The 19,065-nt window shown below is 36.5% G+C and overlaps 1 pseudogene; it reads left to right on the top strand.

The window, feature by feature from the left end:
• The first annotated feature begins 15,111 nt into the window (after positions 1-15,111).
• Positions 15,112-15,757, top strand: LOC129781542 (uncharacterized; annotated as a pseudogene).
• Positions 15,758-19,065: the final 3,308 nt, after the last annotated feature.

The following is a 19,065-nucleotide window of genomic DNA, read 5'->3' as shown; positions in this document are numbered from 1 at the left end:
GCGATCTTGATTCCGAGTTTTCGATGGTAGAATTCTCTCTTGCTCTGCTTTCATGTAACAATTCTGCTCCGGGATCGGATAGAATTAAGTTCAACTTGCTGAAAAACCTCCCTCCCATATTAGGTATTTGAGTAAAAAATGTCAACAAAGAATAAACTTTCTCCGTACAATTACCGGCACCTGGTGGGGAGCCCATCCCGAAGATCTTATTATGTTGTATCGAACAACTATTCTCTCAGTGATGGAGTATGGCAGTTTCTGTTTTCAATCAGCTGCCAAAACACACCTCATTAAACTCGAGCGAATTCAGTATCTTTGTCTCCGTATTGCGTTGGGATGTATGCTCTCAACGCATACCATGAGTCTCGAGGTTTTGGCAGGCGTACTCCCACTAAAAGATCGCTTCAATTTATTATCTCTTCGGTTCTTCATTCGGTGTAAGGTTATGAATCCATTGGTGATCGGAAATTTTGAGCAATTGATCGAGCTAAATTTTCATTCTGGATTCATGAATTCATATCATGAATTCATCTCCATGCAGGTTGATCCTTCTTCGTATATTCCCAACCGTGTTTGTTTTCCTGACTACATCAATTCCTCTGTACATTTCGATCTGTTCATGAAGGAGAAAATCCATGAAAATCCAGATTATCTTAGATTGGGGTTCGTTCCTACGATCTTCAATGCAAAGTATGGGCGTATCAATTGTGATAATATGTACTTTACTGATGGGTCCTCTATGAATGAGTCCACAGGATTTGGAGTGTTCAACGTATTTTTTAGCACCTCACACAGTCTTCAGAATCCTTGCTCGGTATATATTGCTGAATTGGCAGCGATATACTGGGCGCTGGACAGCGTCGCCTCACGACCTGTTGAACACTATCACATTGTAACGGATAGTCTTAGCTCTGTCGAAGCTATCCGTTCAGTGAGGCCGGAAAAGCACTCGCCGTACTTCCTTGAGAGAATACGAGAAATTTTGAGTGCTTTATCCAGACGCTGTTATGTCATTACCTTTGTCTGGGTCCCTTCACATTGCTCAATTCCGGGTAATGAGAGGGCTGACTCAATTGAAGGCGATATTTATCAGCGTCAAATCGCCTTCAATGAATTTTATTCTTTAGTCCGCAAAAATACCATCGCTAACTGGCAACGCAAGTGGAATGAAGATGAATTGGGCCGGTGGTTTCACTCGATTATCCCTAAGGTTAGCCTCAAACCGTGGTTCAAAAGTCTGGACTTGAGTCGGGACTTTATTCGCACCTTCTCCCGACTCATGTCCAATCACTGTTCGTTAGATGCACTACTCTTTCGTTTCAATCTTGCCAGCAGCAATCTCTGCGTTTGTGGCCAAGGTTATCACGACATCGAGCACATTGGTTGGTCGTGCGAGGTGTATCTGGCCGCCAGATCGAATTTAGAAAACTTCCTTCGGGCCCGAGGAAGACAGCCCAATGTGCCAGTGAGAGATGTGTTGGCTCGGTTAGACCTTGATTACATGTCCCATATATGTGTTCCTTAAAGCTATAGATCTTCGTGTGTGATTGTCCCTACATCCTTTTACCCTCCTTTCCTTCCTTCGCGGGTAATTCGTCCCCTTGCTATAAATATTAGAATAAGTTGAAATGTAAATACACTATAGATATACGAATAGATTTAAGAAATGAGTGTTCATCAACATTGTTACAATTTCCTTCTCCTAAAAATATGTCACCCTCCTAAACTCGAGTACACCGCGAGTAATCGCTTTTCCACCTTACTAACCATAGATGTAAGAAAAATTGTTTAAAATATATAGTTTTAAATTATATTTAAGAATTCGGCTCCTTTAAACTTAAGTAACTGAGCCTGTAAAAATAAACGAATTAATAAAAAAAAAATTCAATGGCATCGAAAATTCCATCCGCACGCAGTCTCGTCGCAAGATGTAACGGAATAAATTGAAATTAAACGTCGATAGAAAAACGGGCTTTCATTTTAGTCACATTCTGCGTGTCACTTGCCGAAGGCCTACTCGAACTGACGCCACGTACAGCACACGTTCGGGATGCACTTTTTCGAAGCGGCAGAGTGAAGTCTGACTCTAGTCAATATGCTGTAATTCCCAGCATCCTCCGAAACTTTGTGCATGAATAGACGGAAAACGTGTGCGCGTAGTGTGGAGCGCGGAATGCAATTAGCGATATATTGTTCTGTATCCTTTTCCGCTCTGTTTTTTTTCGCTGGATACTAAATCAAGTGCGTGTGGTGTGGATGGAGTGTAAAAACGACGCTATCATATTGAATGACGGCATGGATGAATGCCCATGTGAGGTCTTCAAACTATGGCGTCTGGAGTAATTAGAAGAAATTATTTTGCCATTCGACGTTGTACTTCTCTTATTATTTATCGTTCGATAAGAAACAGTTCAGTTAGAAGCGATGGGCGCCATGTTAATTTGAACTATAATAAGCTTTGAGGGTACAGCAAATAACGTAAGGGAGATAGAAATAATATGAGTAAATCGATTTTCTGTAAAAAATCTCGTTTACGCGTCTGGCACGTTTTTATCTTGCCTAAGAGAAAGTTTCACTGACCACTTGGTACCCTTCTCATCGTGTGCGCAGAGTATCGTCATCAGGATAAGACCGTTATCAGCAAAGTAGAGTAGCACGCGTAACGAAAAAAACAAGTGTTTAATATTCACGTTGAATATGGGCGTCCATCATCCTGCCGAGTGAAGCCGCATGTCCGTGACGTGTACGAAACCCCTCCCCACCAGTGTTCGGTGGAATTAGGCAAAGAAACCCATTGCTCAAACCCGTTCGCAACACCGCCTACACAATGCATTAGGAGTGGGCATAATTACCCTTTTATAAATATTGTATGATACGCTGAAACCTGTGCAGCTTCACGTTTCTGGCCGGTTGATTGCCATGGCGAAATATCCCTGGCTCACACTGCTCCAAGTGCTGTGAGCACACACTCACTCAATTCATACCCAAAAAAAAAAATCTCCGCATTTCATCATGAAATTTCTCATTAAAATTAGGAACCCTGCTTTGAAGTGTATTAAACACACATCTTGAAACCAAATACGGCATCAGCATCAGCAGCAGAGATGTTTGTATGATGTGTGTTTAGCACACATCAGCGAAAAGGACTCTAATGTGTTTGCCTGCTGCTGTTGCCGTGCGGAGGAATCGTGGGATGCTGACAAGTAAAGCTCATGATTTCGTTGGGGATGTGAATTTGGAAACGTTGCCGCCTGAGGGAAGCCACGAATCGAAATAAAATGGCTACATGGTGGTCCAGTGCTGGAGAAAAATATACCATAAGTTATGACTGAGAAATTATAGTTTATGGTTTTTGAACGTTACAGGGGAGAACTTATTATTCATATTCATTTCGGGAATCTGAATAAATTTATAGTGTCATCGTTGCCTAGTTGCCTAGTTTCCATATATAGAAAGTAAAACACGTTGGGCTCCGACGGAAATAGGGCATCGACAATGAACTTTTGTCTGGATCACGTCGGTTCCAGTGGATGGTTAGTGATCTTTTCTAAAAATCTTTTTGTAGCTTCGTTGATGTCGTTCCCAGTGCACAATGGTCCAGGAGATGCATTTGAGTGGAAATTAGCATTTAGAGCTCGACAGTTATTCTCTAGACAAAAACTGCCTTCGATAAAGTTTTTACATATAATAGAGCACTCATTTTTGTGTTATCAAAAATAGGGTGACCAAAATTGTCGATGAAATAAAAAATCTAACTTTTTTATCTTTATAAATAAAGGTAAATATAGTTCGACAATGTTGTAGTCCCAGTTATGTGAGACATCTTTGTAGAACAAAGTTTTTTTTCTATCTCTTGAAATAATCGATATAGCGCCTTTTTTCTAAGTTGCATTAGGGTCACCATAAAAAAAACCGTTTTTTTTTGCTCTAACTTTTATATTTCAAATTCTACATGCAAACTGTTTCCGGAAAACTTTTGGAACTTACTAATACAATTATTTTGCGATGCAGAACTTCTCAATATCTCAACTTCAAAAAAAAAATACTCTCTCTTCAATTGTTTGTCATTCTTTCTGGGGCAAACATAAACAAAGTTTATTGGCGGCATTTCAAAGAGCATATTTCATTCTACATGATGTGTGATTTTCAAAACTATGTTTGAAAGTCGTATAAAGACAATTTTGATGTAAAATTTTTAATATAAAAGTTAGAGTGAGAAACCCGTTTATTCATGGTTACTCTAATGCATAATGTTTCATAATGTTTCTATCTAACTTAGATAGAAACCGCTAAATACAACTTTGTGGGAGATATTAATTCTTTAGACGAAAACTGTCTTCGACAAAGTTTTACCATATGATAGAGCGCTGAACGCAGAACTTGTCAATATCTTAATCCTACTCAATATTATTGATGGGTTTCCACTCAAAAAAAAAACATGATTTCAATTTCAATTTACTCAAACACAAAAAAATAATATAGTTTTGAAAATCAGAAACAATTGAAGAGAGAGTTTTTTTTGTGAAGAAATATCATTAACTTTGAGTGAAGTTGAGATATTGACAAGTTCGGCATCGCAAAATAATTGTATTAGTAAGTTCCACAGTTTTTTTATGGTGGCCCTAATGCAACTTAGAAAAAAGGCGCTATATCGATTATTTCAAGAGATAGAAAAAAAAATTTGTTCTACAAAGATGTCTCACATAACTGGGACTACAACATTGTCGAACTATATTTACCTTTATTTATAAAGATAAAAAAGTTAGATTTTTTATTTCATCGACAATTTTGGTCACCCTATTTTTGATAACACAAAAATGAGTGCTCTTTTATATGTAACAATTTTTAACGAGCTCTAAATGCCAATTTCCACTTAAATGCACCTTCTGGACCGTTATGCAGTGCCGAAACGCTCCATACGAATCTTTAATTGTCGGTCCGATGAGCCCGGCACTAAATGGAAAAAATATATTGAAAATTAGAATAGTTACAAGCTAGTGAAGTGAGGGGGTTAATAAAAAGTTGTGCAATGGCCTACACCAAACTTTTGGGCATCACGGGCGACTAATTATTCAAATGTTAGGCTGCGGTCTACCAAAGTTGACTGTATCAAAAAAGTCATTAGAAAATGAATGTAGTACTATACGATAAGACATACAAATAAAACATAAATTTCTCTATAACTCAAGAACTAAGCAAGAAAATGGAACCAAATTTGACATATGGATATTTTAGGGGGTAAGAAATGTTTTTATGGTGATTCGACACCCCTCCTACTTCTCCATTATTAAAGAAAATAATTATGAGTTACTAATAAATTAATAAATAAAAATTCATATTTTTTAACTACTTGACCAATTCAGATGACATATCAAATCAAAGTCTACCAGCTGTCTTATAACAATTAAAAAAAAACTTTTTGTTTTCGTAATTATTGATTGTATTTGTTTTTTATAGTTAACATGGTCGCGGTACCATATTTTTTATATTTTTTTTCTTCACAGCTAAGGATTTTTTACATAACAATACCAAAAATTATTTTGTTCTTTTTCTTTTTTAATTTTGGTTTTCCGAAGTTATCCGGTGATCTGAGCAATAACTTTTTCCTCATTTTTTCTAAAAATGACTTTTTCAAAAACTCATAACTTTTGAACCACTGAACCGAGTCAGACGATCTGATAACCACCAGATATCTGATAACCACTATATGGGTTTGGCATGGAATGGTTGTATATATGATTCGATTATATACAATTTTGTTTTTGTTTTTCAAATATGACTTATTCCAAGCGAAAATTAATTTTTTCAACGTTAAAGTGAAAGCTCAATGGCTCTTATGAGTACACTGAACCGAGTCAGACGATCAATATATCAAATTGGAAAATCTGTTTCTTTGAAAGAATATAACACTTGCGGAAAAAATGGATTTTATTTTCGTAACTATTTATTGTTTTTGCTTTTTATAGTTTATATTGTCTCGGGACCAGCGGCGCTATATATTTTTTATATTTTCTACTGGAAGCCGAGATTATTTTTACATAACTATCCAAAAAAAATTTTTATCCAAATAAAATTTTTTCGTTTCTAAGTTTTGATTTTTCAAACTTTATTTGTATTCAGTCTTCGTTCAAAATTCCTATGCGACTAGACTAGATCTGTGCGACTAGAATCAATTTTTTTTCACAATTGTGATATTTTTTCAAAGAAAACTATCTCATTGAATTCAATTGAATATGTCGATCATCTAAATCGGTTAAGTAGTTCAATAGTTATGAATTTTCGAAAAAAAGTCTATTTTGGAAAAAAGGGGGAACATAATTTTTAAGACCATTGGTTAATTTTGAAAAATCATAACTCTAAACGGAAAAAAACACATCTCTGAGTTTTGGATATGAAAAGAAAAAAAATATAGCGCCCTTGGTCCCGAGACCACGTAAAGTATGAAAAACAAATACAATCAATAATTACGAAAACAAAATCCTAGCTTTTTACGGATGCAATATTTTTTAAGAAAAGACTAGCTAATTGGCGTTAATTTGATATGTCGATCATACGAATCGGCTCAGTAGTTCATAGATTATGGATTTTTGAAAAAAGTAATTTTTGAAAAAAAAGGAAAAAAAAGTTGATTTTCTGAACCACCTTAAAATAGAAATGGGTACCCTAGTGAAAAAAATGAAAAAAAGGGTCTAATACTTTGCTGTCAGTAACAAAACTATCAATTTTAACCAAAATCTGATAACCACTATATGGGTTTGGCATGGAATGGTTGTATATATGATTCGATTATATACAATTTTTTATGACGTAGGACTACGTCTTTCATTTCTATACCGGGGTGTAAAATCAAAGTTTCGGAAACGAAAGCGTTACGCCGGAGACCGAGATTTTGAGCGTTAATAGCTCCTAAACAACTGAACGAAATGGTATGATAAACACTTCATTCGAAAGATAAAATGTCTACGCGTTCTATACTTGTTACTTTTTGATCCAAAAACTTGTTTCAATAGTCTTAAATTTGCTTTCAAAATAGGCTATTGAAATCACCAATCGGTATATAAGCGAGCGCCGCTCGGAAATCCACTCAGTTCTAATTGAACAGCGATTGGAGCATGTTGTCGCTGTTGTGGTGAAGCTCTTCGTTTATCATGAAAGCGCGGATGAACGGTGTCACCAAGAGCCTGTTTGTGCACCCTAGGCCAGAAGGGAATCCATCAGGAGGAGAGTGATGCCACAAACGGTTCCCCGAGAAGACATCGCTACACACACATACACGCGCGGAATTCTTTCCGTTTGGATGCCATTCAGCATTGAGAAAGTTCCGGAAAGATCTAATCTTTTCTGGAAAATAATCTGCCAGTTCCTCTGGGAATTTAAAAATACATTCATGTGAAAGAGTTTATTTGAATGTTTTCTATCCATGTAACACCGTGACCAAATACATTTGGTTTCATGATTTTTCAATCAATTGCAATTAACAAGATAGCTTCAGAAGATTATTCTTCCTCATCAGTAGGATATTTCCGTATCAATATTGTATGCGCCCGCAATCGATTATTGCTCAGTCGCCGAAAGATCCGAGCTCAGAGAGTTCATGTTTTAGTTTGCCTTCCAAATTGCCATCGTACACCACACCTTCTCTCGATTCAATCACACACAAAAAGCATACTTAAGCGATATTCTGGTGGTGAGACACATTCATTTTCAGGCATTCTTTGTGTGGACACCGACTGGACAACATCGTTGCTGGACGGGCTGGACGGCGAGGGATCGAGTGCCTATCTCAAGGCAAGAGGGTGGAGGTGGTAGCGCTGGAGTAGAGTAGAGTTTTCAATGGGCCTTTCTCAAGGCTAGAGACGAATGAACTGCAAAAGTTTAAAGTCTCTATAATACAAGACCTTCCTTTTTTGAGACACATTCATTTTTCGTGAGGACATCGACAAGACAACATCGTTGCCTAACGTGCTGGAGGAGGTGGACGGTGAAGGATCGACACATACACGCGCAGAATTCTTTCCGTTTGGATGCCATTCAGCATCGAGAAAGTTCCGGAAAGATCTAATCATTGCTGGAAAATAATCTGCCAGTTCCTCTGGGAATTCAAAAATACATTCATGTGAAAGAGTTTATTTGAACGTTTTCTATCCGTGTAACACTGTGACCAAATATTTTTCAATCAAGTACTATTAACAGGTGGTTATCGAGTTAGTATTAACCACTGGTGGGCTTCCAGTATCGAGGAAAATGTGGAAATATCTAATCGTTGCTGGAAAATAATCTGCCAGTTCCCCTTGGAATTGAAAATTACATTCAAGCGATAGAGTTTATTTTAATGTTTTCTATCCATAAAATATCCATATAATACATTTGGGTTTGTGATTTGTCAATCAAGTACAGTTAGCAGGTTAGCTTCTGAAGATTATTCTTCAGAACAAGGTTTTTCGTATCCTATATTGGATTCATAAAACCTTGTGCCTCCAACGTAACGCTCTCGTTTTCGAAGTCCCCCAAATATTCATTTATTCATTCATTCAGAATGGATTTAGATTCAACTTCGAACAAATGATCTCTAAATCAACGATAGTCCTACGTCACCCTTGCGGTTATACCATAGATATAGCCCACTTCCTGTTTTTGTTTTTCAAATGACTTATTCCAAGCGAAAATTAATTTTTTCAACGTTAAAGTGAAAGCTCAATGGCTCTTATGAGTACAGTGGAGTAAAAATCGTGATTTCGGTAAATTCTTGTTGAAGATTCACTAGAAATTGTTTAAAATGATATTACAGCGAAACTACAAAAGGATAAAAGTTGGGTGTCAAATAATGAATTGTAGAGCGGTTAGAGAGCTTTAATCGGTTATTATATGGTGATAACAATATTCATGTTTATTATGTAATTTTGGATACATATTTAAAACCACTAACTTTTAAGTTTTTCACTTTCACTAAAATATTATTTCAAATATCAACTAATTTGGAAGTTTCACAACTGTATCCTGTATATCATTTTATTATCTTTCAAATAAATTTAACATAATTGTCCTACGAGCGATTCCATGCCAAATCTTTCGGTTGCTGACCCGACGCTCTCCGATTTTTTTGAAACTTGGTACCTATGATGGAAACAACAGGCAAACCTGTTTTTGTGAGGTCCTTTTTCGCGTGATTCCTCGTTTGTACGAATTTATTATGACATCGGGTCTTGAATCACTCAAACTAATCGCACAAATAATTCTATCGCATCTAAACAGTCACACAAATGAGAAATCGCACAAAAAGCAACCGCACAAAAACAGGTTTTCCTGTACGTAAAATCACAATTTTCATTATAATATGACCAATTTAAATTACGACTGATTTATTAAAAAGGTATATTCACGATCATTGTTCATTCTTTCAAAAAATCGTAACTCAAAATCAAGATGTTTGGTTAAAATATAATGTTTCCAAAGTTGTTGGAAATTTAATTAGCTATTAAGGAAAAAATAATATTTAAAATACACTGTTAAAAATTATTACTGAAACATTGAAATTAATCTTTGAAACTTTTATACCTTAAAACACCCCCTCCCCAATCGATATTTTTTGTATATTTTTTTAATTGGAAACCCATTCTAATTTAACGAACCTTGACGTATCGTGGTGTCGTTTCGAACTCACGAAAATGTAGATATGAATTTTAGAAAACTTATGATTTTTCAATACTTGGTGAAATCGTAGCCCTTTAAGAAAAGCAATGTGAAAAATAGAATCTACAAACGATTCAACATGAAAAACTATATATAGGTCAGACTCGATTATGCAGAGTATTGATTTATTATATAGTATTGAAAAACGAATTTTCTCTCGGTAAACGTAATATAATTATGATTTGCACTTCTTTATTTAATGGTTTTATCTAGGTTGACCCGTTTGTATGTTTGTGACTTTGTAACTTTGTAACTTTGTCTGTAGCGCTGTACCACATTAATAGAATTTTAATGCCCTTCTTGTTGACCGTTTGATCTGAAATTTGGTACAGATCTTTATCTCTGGTGTCATTAAAAAAACTGCGTATTCCATGATCTTGAAAATCCAAGAAGGCGGCCGCTACAAAATGGCGGGTTATATACATATTTTCTCAAAATCCCATCAATATGGGTTTTCCCAAAACCCCATCAATATGGGTATCGAATGAATAGGCTTGACCAGTAGAACACAATTATTTATGGAAAATGTAAATTAAAGATGGCGACCGCTACAAAATTTCATATTTTCTCAGAACCCCATCAATATGTATATCAAATGAAAGGGATTGACTAGTAGAACACAGTTATTTATGAAAAATGTAAATCCAAGATGGCCGCCACCACAAGATGGCGCCATATATATTTTTTCAAGCGAGTAAAATTCGATAATTGTATTGATTTTCCGGCCCAATTAACGTACGATCACTGTATGTGTGATACTTTCCTCGTTGCTTTGATGAAATCTTGTATTAAACTTGAGTGACGCATGAAATCTTGCATCTGATTGCTTCAACATGTCGAAAAAGGTCTTGCTAATTTTATTGATAGAACGAATAATTGAACACAATTTTGTGTTGCATACAACATTCATGGAAAGTTGAAAGAAAGAATGCATAATACATAATTTACCTTCGCATGCGCTCGCGAAACGTACATCTTTTATTCGTTAAATTGGTCACTAGTTATATTATTTCCACTGTTGATGCCTCAGCCGAAAAAAATAAGATAAATTTACCGTCTTATGGTATATATTATAACATACATCGAAAAAACGATTCTGCGTAATATGCATTTGAAAACTCTTAATAAACGTTACATTTTTCGTAGAGTGGATTTTTCGTAGAGTCAAAGACGTAGTCCTACGTCAAAAGGTTAATAACATTGTTGAAATTTTTTTTTCAAATATGATCCTCTATCACCCCCTGATAGAATTCGGATTTTTTGTATGAGAAAGGTATTTTATGACTTTCAGGGGATATCCGTCCTGTTCCCTGCTGTGGTGTTTGAGAGCAGACAAACGATCGCAAAGAGTTAATTTAAAAACTTTTTAATTTAAAAAAGATGTAAGGTAATGAAATAAAACTTTAGTTCAAAATTGGTAACTTCGCAGTATGAATTTCATTCTCGATGGACATGTTTCCGTTTCATACGTTTCCACCCACTCCACCCTTGAAACAAGATAAATGGTTCGTTTCTACGGAAAATTCCATTCCATCTTCACTGAATCGCCCTCGGTGAGATTGCTGAGTGTTCTTCAAACTACCCACCCCACCCCTTATGGAAGTAGTGATTCTCTCTAGTCTACCATCTCTTTTCATTAAAAATGCACCTTCAAGCAGATTTCTCCACCCACATTTTTTTTTAATTATAAAACTTCTTTTACCACCCACCACTGTGCATACGAGTGAGCTGCTTCTACGTTTTTTGCGCATTAGAGTTTTAAACATAATTTATTTCCGCCCCTTCGTTTTCCAAAGGTAGTTCTCGGAAAGCGGGGCCTTAGGGGTTGGTGGTTCATTCCGAGCCGTGACCCGAGCTCACATTTCAAAGTAGAAGTAGCAGAAAAAGCGGAAGATCTGCTTCTGATGCCAGAAGATAAATCTCAACCCACAACCCTAGACTCTTGGCATCGGAACCACACAAATACACACATATACACACACGGCTTAGCTCGGTATTTCTACTGATATAGGAAAGAGAGCATCCCCCTGGTTGTCTGTTCAAATTCCAAATCCTATCGCCTAGCAGATTTCAGAGTCAGGCAGTAGGGGATAGCAACGGGGATAGTTGATACGGCCCTGCTGAACCTTTAAATCCCAAAGAGGGATCTGCAAACTCATCCTTGTACTTTAACCATGATTAAGTAGACTTGCACTTGTGTCTCATTTTTTGCTGCCACGCGCCAAAGAACGGGGAAAATTGGGTGGTTCTGTTGCCATGGCAAAAGTATTCAGTTTTCCTACCGACTTCGGTTTCAGCGTAATCCGGCGACGAATAAGGAACCCTCTCAGGGTAGCATTGGGAGGGTATTCAAACAGTGAATATTGTATTTTATCAGTTTCACTATGGCTAAACTCTAATTTTCGATTACTCACTGGTGCTATGTCAGCAATAGTCTCTTGGATCAACTACTATTTGTTCTGAAATACTTTGCATTTCAGCACACACATTAAATTTCTTGTTTTTTTCCGTTCTGAGAAATACAGTGTGCCGATTGGTTGCAAGAAGTGCCCATTTTGCTCACAATATTGCCTTTCGTAGCAATTTGCTCATTCTAGCGTAATGAGAACATAGCAGCAAGATTATATTAGCATTTTCTGCAGCGTAGCGAGAAAATAATAGGGGGAAAACTATTTTAATTTCATCTGGAACAACGCCGGATAATAATAGAGGATCCTCGAGGATGCGGGAGCTAACGACTGCGCCGGGCAAATCATGCCGTTGAGCAAGTTGAATTATAATATGTTTTCGCTACGATGATTCGGATTTCATATTTCGTTGGCGCTGCTTTTAGAAAGTGCTTACTGTGGAAACAAAAGGCGCAGCGCATTAAAATAAGGGAATTCGTCGGGGTGGAAACATAAAAGTTGTACTTTTCAGTGCACATTGTGCAAAAATTCCGCGTAGCCTTTATTTCGACCCGTAGCGTTACTAGCGGCAACGGCTTTTCATTTGTTAGGTTTTAGTTTTATGTTAGTTCGCTTCACAGGTTTTGTTTAAAGTGAGTGGACTCGTTTCCGAAACGTGTGCTACAACACAGCCATAGATAAACATAATTAATAATTATGTAATTATACTTAATTTATATTGAAATTATCAATACACTTTCAGTATTTTCGAGCCACTATTTGTATTCAACCAAATAATAATTTAAAAATTGAGTTGGACTGATTAATCAGATAAAGCAGTTGGTCAGTAAAACCACATCGTTCACATTCCCACCTCAGAACATGAACGGTGGTAACATAACATAACTGCAACATAAGTGAGAGGTTCTAGTTTTTTTTTTGTTTTTATCGTTCACTAGCTGACCCAGCAAACTTCGTCCCGCCCAAAATTTGTTTTTTTGTTATCAATACGTTCAAACATTTACCTTTTCTTACTATGAGCAAGTTCGTGGGTCCAATCGCAGAACTGTTCATTGATTGATCTTCTCTTCGACCCCGTTGAATTTACCTTTTACTATAAAATTCCTAGTACAGGTCGGACTCGATTATCCGGAGACTCGATTATCCGGAGTTTTTTTTTTTTTGATTTCCGGAAATTTTGAATAATTTGTATAACAATTCTATATTGAATAGCTAATATGGGTATCAAAAGAAAGGGCTTTACTAGTAGAATACAGTTATTTATGAAAAATGCAAATCTAAGATGGCGGCCAGTACAAAATGGCGGAACCCCATCAATATGGGTATTTAATGAAAGGGCTTGACTAGTAGAACACAGATATTTATGAAAAATTGCCACCACCACAAAATGGCGCCATATATATTTTCTTCATAACCCCATCAATATGGGTATAAAATGAAAGAGCTTGACTTGTAGAATACAGTTATTTATGAAAAATGCAAATCTAATATGGCGGCCACTACAAAATGGCGGATCACTTATTTTTTCAGAACCGCATCAATATGGGTATCAAATAAAAAGGCTCGACTTGTAGAACACAGTTATTCATGAAAAATGCCCAAAAATGTATCAAAATAAAGTTCTCGACTAGTAGAATATAGCAGATAATGAAAAATCAAATTTCAAGACGGCCGTAGTCCCCAAACAACTAATTACTTTTTGAATAGTTTCATTCAGCTTGACCTGTTTCTATGTATGTTTGAATGTTTGTAGTGTTATCCCACATTAATAGAAAATTGATCCCGTTCCTGTTGAATGATTGATCTGAAATTTGGAGCATACATTTAATTCTACTGTCATTATAAAACTGCGTATTCCATGATATTGGAAAATTCAATTTGGCCGCCGCAAAAAAAAATAATTACTGAATGGCTTGATTTGGAGAATACATTACACTATGAACAACATAAATTCGAAAAGGTCGCCACCACAAATTTTGAACTCGATTATATACAGTTTGGAAAACTTTTTTTTTTTCAATATTTGAAATATGACTTATTTCATGAAGAAATGTAACCTTTCAATGTGAAGATGAAGTTTAAGTGGCTATTACATGTACAGTGGGGTAGCAATCGTGATTTTTGAAGATTTTGCTTGAATTTTCACCGGGAATTGTTTATATAGATATTGCAGCCAAATTGAGAAAGATAGAAGTTGTGCGTCAAAGAACAAATTGTGAAGCGGCTAAAGAACTTCATTTTAATTGATAGAAACAATCTAGTTTATCATAAATTTTTAGGATAAAATTAATGATAACACATTAAAAATTATGTGTTATAAGTGTTTCACTTCCAAAATGTTATTAAAATTCACTAATTTAGTTGTTCCACTACTACATCCTGTACTAAATTTTCTCATCTTTCAAATGATAGCATCAGAATCGTCTTCCGTAGCGTACTTTTTAATGTAGAGCCAGTATGAAGCAACAGAGTCCGAAACAACAAAAAAAGTTCTGTAACTCTGTCATTGTTGAAATTCGAACATATGCGTAGGAGGATTTTTTTCATCAAATATGATCGTCTATCACCTCCTGAGAGAATATGGATAAATTAATTTTTTTCATGTGAGAAAGATGTTTTCTGACTTTAAGGGGATGAATCAAAAATTAAAATCCTCTTTTATTTTCAAAAAACCAAAAATACATGCAAAAAAAAACAAATAAAGAAAAAAAAAATGTTTTGACTCGATTATCCGGAGGATTCGATTATCCGGAGTGAAAAAAAATCAATTCTCCGGATAATCGAGTCCGTCCGGTATTTCTAACAAAACTCATCATTATAACATCAGATTATTTTCAGACACAATTCTCGTTCAAGATTTTTCAACCACTTGCAAATAACATGTTACATGGAATAAATGTTTTATATAGAAAATATGACAGAATGAAGACAGCCCTAAATCGGACAATTCCTTCCTCGAGTTCTTCTCTTATCAACACATCCGGCGATTCAGTTCGGTGTTCGAAGCGAGTTTATGCCATTCACAAAACAAAATTGGTTGGATGTTGCAAATGAATTCAACTATCGATGGAACTTTCCAAATTGTGTTGGAGCAATCGATGGTAAACATGTTCCAATAGTATGCCCAACCATCTCTGGAAGCTTGTTTTACAACTACAATTTTTTTTTCCATTATTATGATGACTATAAGTGATACAAAACACAAATTTTTGTACGTCAACGTAGGAGCATTTGGAAGTGAAGGAGATAGTGGAGTATTCGCTGCAGATCCCATTGGGAAAAAGATACGCAATGATCAATTGCCATTACCTGAAGAAACCACAATCAATGGACACAAACTACCTTTATTCTCCATTGAAGATGATGCGTTTCCGCTTCAGTCCCGAATAATGAAGCCTTATGTGCCATCAAAAGGGAAGTCACTCACACCGGAAGAAAAAAATTTCAACTATAGGTTGAGCTGAGCTCGCCGTTGTGTCGAGAATGCGTTCGGAATACTGACTCGGAAATGGCTGTGTTTAAGTCATCCACTTAGGTTGGAGCCTCAGCGAGCATCAAAGATTATTTTAACCTGCTGCGTTCTCCATAATTTGCTTATTGACAACAAGAGATACTGTCCAGCAGGATTTGCTGACTACTATGATGCAAATGGCAATTAAATGGAAGGAGGATGGCGAACAACGGGACACGATATGACACCATTGCAAATAACCGGAGGACGAAGTTCAAACAGAGCAGAGGAGATAGGCAATGTGTTGAAAAATTACGTGAATTCTTCTGCTGGCAGCATTTCTTGGCAAACGGCATCCATGTGAAAATTGTCGTTTTATTCAAATTTGAATAAAAATAAAGAAAATAACATATAAACAAAAAAAAAGACATATAAACGCAATTAGTTTTATTTAATAATTTTTTCATATGCATTCTCCATTTATTTCTTTCTCACGCTTTCTCAATATAGAATTATACGTCATTGAAATGAATTGAACATTCAAATCCGTGATCTTCGTCAAGTTGTTCAAAAAGTTTGCTTCAATTCCTGGGTTGTTTCACGGCGTTTTTCGATGAACGAACTAATGGATCGGCTAACTAAAAGAGCGGCTTCCATCGATGGATCGTCACGATCACGTTTCCTTTTTTTGTGATGTATGAGTAATCGCTGGTGGTAGACGCACCGTCATTATTGTGCAGATCCAATACTGCAGATGAGCTCGGACGTGGAACTATAAGATCGTCACCTCTCAATGACACAGGGCCTGATTCTCGAATACACTACGAATACACTTCACGGTGGAAACGGTATGAAACGCATTCGCGATGACAACGGTACGGTGTCCACATCTGGATGCGAGATTAGTTTCCCACTAAATTTATCATTATAATATAAAATTATCTTCAGATTAAATTTTTGTATGAGATTATTATATCACATGAAGAAAACAAACTTTTCCACTCACATTGAATACCAGTTTGATACGAAGAAGTTAATTTTCATTAATGATTTTTCATTTGAAAAGTGCTCATTCTGCCTGAAAACTCATCATTATCTTCGACACTTCACTAACTCGTAAAACGTAGTTCAATGGCGTGCCGTTTATTTCGTTTCCACCGTGAAGTGTATTCGAGAATCAGGCCCACAGTCTGGCGTAAAGTAGAAGCAACGTTTTCTTCCAAAAACGCCATTGCTTCACTCCTATTTCTTGTGATTCCTCTAGTTTGTTCGTCGTTCTGGGGCCGCATCACCACTTTTAGTTCTCGATGAATTTTTAGCTTTCTGTAGGAGGTAACGATGCGTATCTTTAGCTTTTTTTCCAGACATTTTTAGCATCAGTAACTGAAAATTTAAAATTTCAATGTCAGCAGAAAGCAAATATTTGATGTTATTATAAGAAAACTTACTTGATATATTTATCGTTTTTGCGATATGTCCTGTACAATTTATCTTTTTATCCCACAGGCAGGAATACTTTTTGACTTGTCTAGCAACTTCCTTCTTTTGTTCCTCCAGCATAATATTTTTATCGTACTTCGATGGAGAAACTTCATATACGGACTTGTTTTCCGTTTGGACGATTTCTTCCAATTCATTCTCCATTTCTAGGATAACAATATCGTCACAAAAAGCACCCATAACTCACTATCAAAGCACAAAATCAATAGCAGTTCACGATGAAATAATTTTCAGAATGCCTTGGAACATTCGAGCGTGAACATGAACGGGGAAATATTTTGACGTCTATATTCACCACTTTTCCGCGTTCACGTTCACCGATGCCGACGAACTATGGTGAATTCACCAAGATCTCGATTCCACTGTGGGAATTCAGAATCGTAGTGAAATATTGCATTAATCCATTCTAAACAATATGAATTGTGTTTAAATGAATTTTCCAACTAGAAAATGTTTCTTCCTATCGTTCCACGATGTTTACCTCGCATTTTATTGATGAATTATTAACAAAAAAGTGTTTGTCAGCGTTCACGTTCACGAGAACTCTAAACCTACCTTTACACAGAATAAATGTTTGATACAGAAAATATGATACAATAAAGACAGCCCTAAATCGGACAATTCCTCTCTCGAGTTTTTCTGTTATCAACACATTCGGCGATCCATTTTTATTAATAATGATAGATCAATCTCGTTAACGCAAACATCAAATGGACTGAAAACGTTTGTCAATATGTAATTGTAGAACATATGCGAATTGCATTTTTCCTGTTTTCCTTTAGAGTTTTTCGAAAATTTTCAATTGTCATGTTTGGTTAGAACATGTTTGGTTGAAATATGTGTATTATTTCTATGGGACCAGCACTCCATTCCAGAGGAGGGAGGGGTGTCATACCCTCATAGAACAACTTCTCGTACATAAAACCCCTCATCCCAAATTTGGCTCCATTTGTTTGATCAATTCTCGAGGTATGCAGAAGTTTGTGTTCCATTTGTATGGCAGTCACCTTGCCCTTATAGAGGGGTCAAATCACCATAGAAACATTTATTACTTCCTAAAACCTCCATATATCAAATTCGGTTCTTTTTGCTTGATTATGCTCTTGAGAAATTTGTGTTTCATTTGTATGGCTGACCACCCCCCTCCCCTTCCACCTTAGAGAGAAGGTAAGAGGTATTTCAACTACCGTAGAAATGTTTCGTGTCCCCTAAAACCTCCACATGGCGAATTTGGATTGATTTGCTTGATTAGTTCTCGAGTTATGCAGAAATTTGTGTTTCATTTGTATGGCAGACTCCACTCAGAGAGAGGGTGAGGAGTGTGGAGCCACGATAGAAACGTTTATCGATTTCTAAATCCTCTATATGCCAAGTTTGATTCCATTTGGTTGATTAGTTCTCGAGTTATTTGGACCCCCCCCTCCTGTAGCGAGGGGGAAGAGTGTCAAGCCACCTTAGAAACATTTATTGCCTCCTAAAACCTCCACATGCCAAATTTGGTTCTGCTTGCTTGATAGTTCTTGGGTTATGCAGAAATTTATGCTTCATTTGTATGGCAGCCTCCCCTTGTAGAGGGGAGAGGAGGGTCTATTCACCATAGAAACGTTTCTTGCCCCCTAAAACCTCCACATGCCAAATTTGGCTCCATTTGCTTGATTAGTTTTCTAGTTATGCAGAAATTTATGATTCATTTGTATGGCCCTCCCTCCTTAGAGAAGGGGGAGGAGTGTCTTACCACCATAGAAACATTTATTGTATCCTAAAACCTTCACATGCCAAATTTGGTTCCGTTTGCTTGATTAATTCCCGAGTAATGCAGACATTTGTGTTTCATTTGTATGGCAGCCCCCCTTAGAGAGGGGGGCGGAATATCTATTTATCATAGAAACGTTTCTTGCCTCCTAAAACCTTCATATGCTAAATTTGGCTCTATTTGCTTGATTAATTCTCGAGTAATGCAGAAATTTGTGTTTTATTTGTATGGCAGCCCCCCCTTAGAGAGGGGGGCGGAATATC

The sequence above is a fragment of the Toxorhynchites rutilus genome, chromosome 1 (genome assembly GCF_029784135.1).
Source record: "Toxorhynchites rutilus septentrionalis strain SRP chromosome 1, ASM2978413v1, whole genome shotgun sequence".
NCBI classification, from domain to species: Eukaryota; Metazoa; Arthropoda; class Insecta; order Diptera; family Culicidae; genus Toxorhynchites; species Toxorhynchites rutilus.
The sequence above is the reverse complement of the archived record's forward strand: the minus strand, read 5'-3'. Positions and strand labels throughout refer to the sequence as shown.